Source organism: Choloepus didactylus, chromosome 22 (genome assembly GCF_015220235.1).
Source record: "Choloepus didactylus isolate mChoDid1 chromosome 22, mChoDid1.pri, whole genome shotgun sequence".
Lineage (NCBI taxonomy): Eukaryota > Metazoa > Chordata > Mammalia > Pilosa > Megalonychidae > Choloepus > Choloepus didactylus.
This window is the reverse complement of record NC_051328.1, coordinates 21661980-21669705: the sequence shown is the minus strand read 5'-3', so window position 1 is coordinate 21669705 and position 7726 is coordinate 21661980.

The window sequence follows — 7726 nt, the reverse complement described above, 5'->3', positions numbered from 1 at the left end:
TGAATTGTCAGCCATGTAGGGTATCTATGTAACGAAAAATATGTATCTCATTTGAAATTATCAGAAATTCTGGTAAAGAAAATCATTTTAAAAGCCATACTTTGAGGTATGTGGAGTTCCAAGCTGTGGGTCAAGTGTAATGGAGTTTGTGAGTTGTCTAACGTATTTTCTTGCCTCTTAGATAAACTTTTCCTCTGAAATGGGCTGAATGTTTTTCATGTACCTAGTTTAGAAGTATTAAGGATTCATAGAGGATTTTCAGAGCAAGTCTGCAATAATACTTCTTACCTGTTCAAATGGGGCACAAGAAAATTAGATCCTTTATATTTGGAGTACATGCATTTCATTTCTGATTATTATACCTACTTTAAGCATGTTGAATTTTTGTTCTTTAAAGCTGATTTATTATATAACTTTTCTCCCCAACTTTTAATTTTGAAAAATTTTAAACCTGCAGAAAAGTTGAGAGAGGAATATATTGAACACCTATATTCTCTTACCTAGATGCACCAATTAACTTTTTGCCATGTTTTTTCTCTTTTTTCTTCCTCCCTCGTCCCTTCCTCTCTCCACACACATGCGTGCACACATTCACACACACTCAACACTTACACCTTTTCCCCCTGAATCATTTAAAATTAGTTTTAAACATCAAAATACAGGGATTTTACATCTCTTTAGTCTCCCTAATCTAGAGCAGTCTTTCTGCATTCTGTTTGTTTGTAGTGACTATGACATTTTTGATGAGTCCAGGCCAGTTGTCTTATAGAGGGTCCCACTTTCTGAATTTGTCTTATTGTTTCCTTGTGATTAGATTCAGGTTAAGCATTTTTGCAAGAATGTTACATAATCGAGGTTGGGTATGTTCCAGTGTGTTACATCAGGTTGTCCTTGTATTGGTGATATCCCTCAGATTTCTTAAGTAATCTGTGAAGTGATAGCGTTGAATATATTGGTCCACAGCCACTTTTTACCCATTGGTTATAGCATCCACTGATGATCCTTGCCTAAATCAGTTATCACAAGAGGGGTTCTTAAAAGCTAATTTTCTGATTCCATCATTCCTTTTACATGTATTAGCTGGCATTCATCTATAAAGAAGGTTTTTCCCTCTGCTCTTTTGGGTTGTTATGAATTTAGGAATTTTTTTTTTAAAATCAAAGTGTTTAATTATTCTTTTGGATGCTCAAATTGCCCCAGATTTGGCCAGTGGGAGCACCTTTAACCAGCTGTCCTTTTTTTTTTTAAATTGAGATATAATTTGCATGACAAAATTTACTTAAATTCTGTGGTTTTTAGTATGTTCACTATGCTGTGCAACCATCACCACTAATTCCAGAATATTTCTGATACCCCTAAAAGAAAACCTACTACTCTATTAGCAGTCTTAGTTCTCCCACTACCCTCATTACCTCCCTATCCGCTGGCTACCATTACTCTTCTATTTGTCTCTGTAGATTTGCCTATTCTGGGTGTGTCATATAAATGGAATCATGCCCTATATGGCCTTTTATGCCTGGCTTCTTTCACTTAGCATGTTTCAAGCTTTATCTGTGTTGTAGTATATAATAATACTTCATTCCTTTTTATGGCTAATAATAAATAATATAATAATACTTCATTCCTTTTTATGGCTGAATAATAAATAATTCCACCATATGGATAGTATGATGTTTATCCATTCATCAGTTGATGGATGTTGAGGTTGTTTCCACTTTTGGGCTATTATGAATAATATTAATATGAACATTCATGTACTTGTTTTTGTGTGGATGTATGTTTTCATCTCTCTTGGGTGTATACCTAGAAGTGGAATTGCTATGTCATGTAGTAATTCTATGTTTAATTGTTTGAGGAACTGCTGAACTGTTCTTTGAAGCAACTGTACCATTTTACATTCTCATCAGCAGTGTATGAGGGTTCCAGTTTCTCCACATCCTTGCCAACATGTTATTCTTATTGTTATTATTAAAGCCATCCTAGCGGGTGAGAAGTGGTTTCTCATAGTGGTTGTGATTTGCATTTCCATAATGACTAATTTTTCATATGCTTATTGGCCACTTGTATATCTTCTATGGAGAAATGTCTGTTCAAATCCTTGCCCTTTTTTGAATTGAATTATTGGTCATTTTTATTGTTGAGTTGAAAGAGTTCTGGATACTAAACCCTTATCAAATGTAGTTATGTCCTTTTGATATGCCCCTGTTGGTTTTTTGAGCATGTCCTTACTTTCTGGTACAAAAAGATGTTCAGGTTTGCCTTGGACTTTCCCTACTTCCGACCTGGAATCAGTCATTTTCCCAAGGAGCTCTGGTTCCTTGTGGGGATTTATATTTAGAAACCAAGATCTGGGCTCTAGGAATGCTTAATGTTACTGGGATGCTATTGCTTCTACGCCCTTTAAGTGGATACAATATATGTGCTTTTTTTTTTTAAATTAAAAAATGGTTTCTTAGAGCAGTTGTAAGTTTACGGAAAAATCATGCAGGTAGTTCAGAGTATCCATATCCCCCCACCCCCAATCACACATACAATTTTCCCCATTATTAAAATTTTGCATTAGTGCAGTACTTTTGTTACAAGTGATGAAACAATATCATTATAATTATAGTATTAACTATAGTCTGTAGTTTACATTAGGGTTCACTCTTTGTGTTGTACAGTTCTATGGATTTAAAAAATTTTTATTCTGTTAACATGTATACAACCTAAAATTTCCCATTTTATCCGTTTGCAATTATTACACTTCAGTGGGGTTAATTATATTCACAATGTTGTGCCACCATCACAACCATCCATTACCAAAACTTTTCCATCAACTCAAATAGAAAATCCATACCAATTGGGAAACACCAACTCTATACTAATGGAGAGAATTAACTCCCATTCCATACCCCCACCAGGCCTCTGCTAACTTTTATTCTAGTTTCTGACTTTGTGATTTTGCATATTCTAATTAGTTCATATAAATGAGACCATACAATATATGTCCTTTTGTGTCTGGCTTGTTTTAACTTAAAATGATATCTTTAAGGTTCATCCATGGTGTAGGATGCATCAGACTGTCATTCCTATTTGCAGTTAAATAATACTCCATTGTATTTATATACTACATTTTGTTTGTCCATTCCTTTGTTGATGGACATTTGCGTTGCTTCCATCTTTTGGCAATTGTGAATAATGCCACTATGAACATCGGTGTGCAAATACCTGTGTGAGTCTCTGCATTCAAGTGGGGTTGCTAGGTCATATGGTAACTCTATCCTTAACTTTCTGAGGAATTGCCAGACTATTTCCACAGCAGCTGTGATATGTGCTTTTTTTTTTTGCATGTTACTTAATACGGCCTAGAAACTGGTTTGTATCAGATCATAGCAATCTTTTTTTTTTCTTAATTCAATTTTATTGAGATATATTTGCATACCATATAGTCACTGAAAGTGTACAATCAGTTGTTCACAGTATCATCATATGGTTATGCATTCATCACCCCAATCTATTTTTTGAACATTTTCCTTGTACTAGAAAAAGTAAAAATAAGAATAAAAAATAAAAGAAAAAAAGAACACCCAAATCACCCCTGCCACACATACCCTATTTTTCATTTAGTTTTTGTCCCCGTATTTCTACTCATCCATCCATACAGATAAAGGAAGTGTGATCCACAAGGGTTTCACAGTCACACTGTCACCCCTTATAAGCTACATTGTTATACAATTGTCTTCAGTAGTTGAGGCTACTGTGATACAGTTTGATAGTTTCAGGTATTTACTTCTAGCTACCCCAATGCATTAAAACCTAAAAAGGGTTATCTATATAGTGCATAAGAATGCCTACCAGAGTGACCTCTTGACTCCATTTGGAATCTCTCAGCCACTGAAACTTTATTTTGTTTCAGTTCACTTTCCCCTTTTGGTCAAGAAGATGTTCTCAATACCACTGTGTCGGGTCCAGATTCATCCTCAGGGGTCATATCCTGCATGGCCAGGGAGATTTATACCCTTGGGAGTCAGATCCCATGTAGGGGAGAGGGCAGTGAGTTCACCTGCCAAGTTGGCTTAGCTAGAGAGAGAGGGCCACATCTGAGCAACAAAGAGGTACCCAGGGGGAGACTCTTAGGCACAATTATAAGCAGGTTTAGCTTCTCCTTTGCAGTAATGAGCTTCATAAGAGCAAGTCCCGGGATAGAGGGCTTGGCACACCAAATTGCCAGTCCTCAATATTTGTGAGAACATCAGCAATAAACCAGGTGAGGAAGCCCAACACCTAGCATTTTCCCCCAGCTCCTCAGGCGGGCCCTGCATATATATATATTAAATTTAGTTTTATTGAGATATATTCACATACCATACAGTCATCCATGGTGTACAATCAGCTGTTCACAGTACCATCATATAGCTGTGCATTCATCACCCCAGTCTATTTTTGAACATTTTCCTTACACCTGAAAGAATAAGAATAAAAAATAAAAGTAAAAAAAAACACCCAATTCATTCCCCCCACCCTATTTTTCATTTAGGTTTGTCCTCATTTTTCTACTCATCCATTCGTTCACTGGATAAAGGGAGTGTGATGCACAAGGTTTTCACAATTGTACTGTTAACCCTTGTAAGCTACATTGTTTTACAGTTTTCACGAGTCAAGGCTACTGGGTTGGAGTTTGGTAATTTCAGGTATTTACTTCTAGCTATTCCAAAATATTAAAACCTAAAAAGTGTTTTCTATATAGTGTGTAAGAATGTCCACCAGAGTGACCTCTTGAATCCATTTGAAATCTCTCAGCCACTGAAGCTTTATTTTGTTTCAGTTCGCATCCCCCCTTTGGTCAAGAAGATGTTCTCAATCCCATGATGTCAGGTCCGAATTCATCCCCGGGAGTCATATCCTGTGTTGCCAGGGAGATTTACACCCCTGGGAGTCAGGTCCCGTTTGGGGGGAATGGAAACAAGATCACCCCCCAAGGTAACTTAGCTAGAGAGAGAAGGCCACATCTGAGCAACAAAGAGGCACTTGGGGAGTCTCTTAGGCACAATTATAAGCAGGTTTATCCTCTCCTATAGCAATCTTGTATTGTTTAGGTCTGCATTGTATTCAGTTTTGTGTAGGTACCACAGTTTATTCAACCAGTTTGCTGTAGATGGACATTTGAGATGTTTTCAATCCCTTGTTATTATATATTGCTGCATTGAATAACCTTGTGCATATGCTTTTTATTGATGAAGGTATAACTTTATGGTAAAGCCTAGAGATGGGACTACCTAGTCAAAAGGTAAATGCATCTGAAGTTTTGTTAGATAGTATCAAAATCCCTTTCATACAGTTACATCATTCTGTATGCCTATGAGTAATTGTACAAATTATTTTTTCATTGTTACATTTTGCCTTAAAATTGAGATTAGGAAGTTTGGTGAATAAATATTTATTTGGGAGATTATTTTATTTGTTGATGCTAGCAGTAACATTGTAATGCCAAGTGCTTGTATTAGACATTACTGTATAGCAGTCATTCCTCTAGATGCTATATATAAATTGATTTAATCTTCACCACAACTCTATGAGGTAAGTGTTGCTATAATCCCCACTTTACAGATGAGGAAACTAAGGCACAGATCAGCTGTATAGATACCAAGGTCACCCAGAAGTTGAATCCAAGCAGTCTGGCTTCTAAGTTTGAGCTCCTAATGTGCTACACTGGTATTCATTGAACTCAGTTAAAGCAGATGTGGAAAATGTATCAATTGATAGTGTTTTCATCTGGGTCCTAAGCAGACTTCTGCTGCTGTTCAGTCTTTTTCCCTTGCCTCCATGGATGGAGGAGTCACTTTATAGGTGGACAAAAATGGATGTAGAATTTATCCAAAGAAAATGTACAGTACACTTAGACTAAGGGGAAGAGGGCCATAGTCACTGTTACCTTGCTGGGAAGGGAAGCGTATGGTTCCTGCCACCCTCCTGACTTGAAAGGACCTGTCCTTTGAGGTATGAGGAGTGTTGGGGCCACCTGTTGTAACAGTCAGTGGCACATTCTGAGACATAGACCTTCACCAGTGCAAATATCCCCACGTGCATGTTTACCATCTAGTGGCCCTCACGCACCACGGGCCCCTCTGCATTTCTTCTGCCGCCTCTGGATTGGGAACAGCACATGGAGCAGGGCAGTTGGAATGTTGGGGAAGAAATGGGCTCCAATGGGTTTCAGTCCTGGTGTTTCCTCTGACCTTACTTTTTTTGCTTTTGAATCAAGCAGGTGCAGTTTAGACAGATAAGAATTTGGTCAAGTAAAATAAGAACACTGACTGGGGATAATTCACCCCTTCTTTTGCCTCCTTTTCCCTACTGTAAAGTAGGGATAAAATTTCATTCCAAGCAGTCATTGTGAAGATTAGAGGAGGTCCCCATGTGTCTGGCATATGGTAGGTCTTCACTGTGATTGTAGACCCTGAAAACATCTCTTTAAGAAGCTGTCCTCAATTAGAATCCTAGCATTCCCATTTGTACCCCTTCAGAATTTACCCTTTCCATTTGAAGGATTTCATCATTTGTAGTTTAAGTATCATCTCATATCTAGAGAAAGTGGAGGTTGGAGGAGTAGATATCCTGTGACTGTTTTCCTTGATGATTCCTAGTGCAGTTCCCATGGGATGCCACCACTGAGCCCTGGATTCTGGAGGCAAGACAGTGAAATTTAGTATTGTCCTTATCCTGTAAGGCATGTAGACAGCCAGAAGGATGCAAAGTGCTGTCTTGACATTCTGTGGCTTGCTTGATGAGGCCCAGATGGTATATTTTGGCTAGAAGGAGACAGATGACAGGCCAGTAGCAGTGTTGTTGGGAGCAGAAGGAAGGAAGAAGCCCAAACTCTCCCATTGTGGATGGACAGTCCTGCTGGATTGCAGTGAGCCAGACCACAGTTGAGACATAGCCTAGACATGTCCTGCTGGGCTCCAGTTCTGTGCTACAAGGAAGGGAGGAGACAGCAGGTGTTGAGAGTGGGAGTTCCTGATCAGCAGGGGCCTGGACCCTGTGGGACAGTTCAGATGTCGTGAATCCTTTCCTCCAACCTTGGGCAGTACTTCAAACAGGAGGAGCCTAACCTTTCAAGTGTTTCTAACCTTGTTAAGAAATTCCTATGTGGGTAAAGTTAAGATTTTTCCAGTTAAATGTTAACATTTTCCAGTATAATGATTTTCTATAACATTTAATTGTGAACCTGTTTCTTACCTAGAACTGAATTAACATCCCTAAGTGAGCATCAGGATCTCTCTGCCCTGCCCTGCCCTGCCCCCTCCAACCCACCTCACCCCATCAGCCTTTTTAAAGAACTGCCTATTTAAATTCTTCTAGAAAAGTAAAATAGGATGTGAAGTTTAGATTATTATAAGCGTTATTTGTTTTTGGAAAAGAATTCAACCATTTAAAACTATATTCCTTTTTAAAGCAGTAATTTATTTTACAAGAGTGGGGGTGTGTTGGTACATCCGTCAGCAGCCTGTGGCATGTTACATCCTTGATACTTACCATATTTGGCACCATTTTCTGTGACTTCATTTTTTACCTACTCAGAATCATCTCCATTTGGGATTAATGGAGTATGTAGCAAACTAAACACTAATTGTTTAAACATATGCAGATAAAATGTGGCGAGTTGAGAAAGTATTTCAGAGGCTCCAATTAATGTTGGGTTTTGCACCCTGAAAACTCATCTGAGAGGATGTGTTCTTTCTTA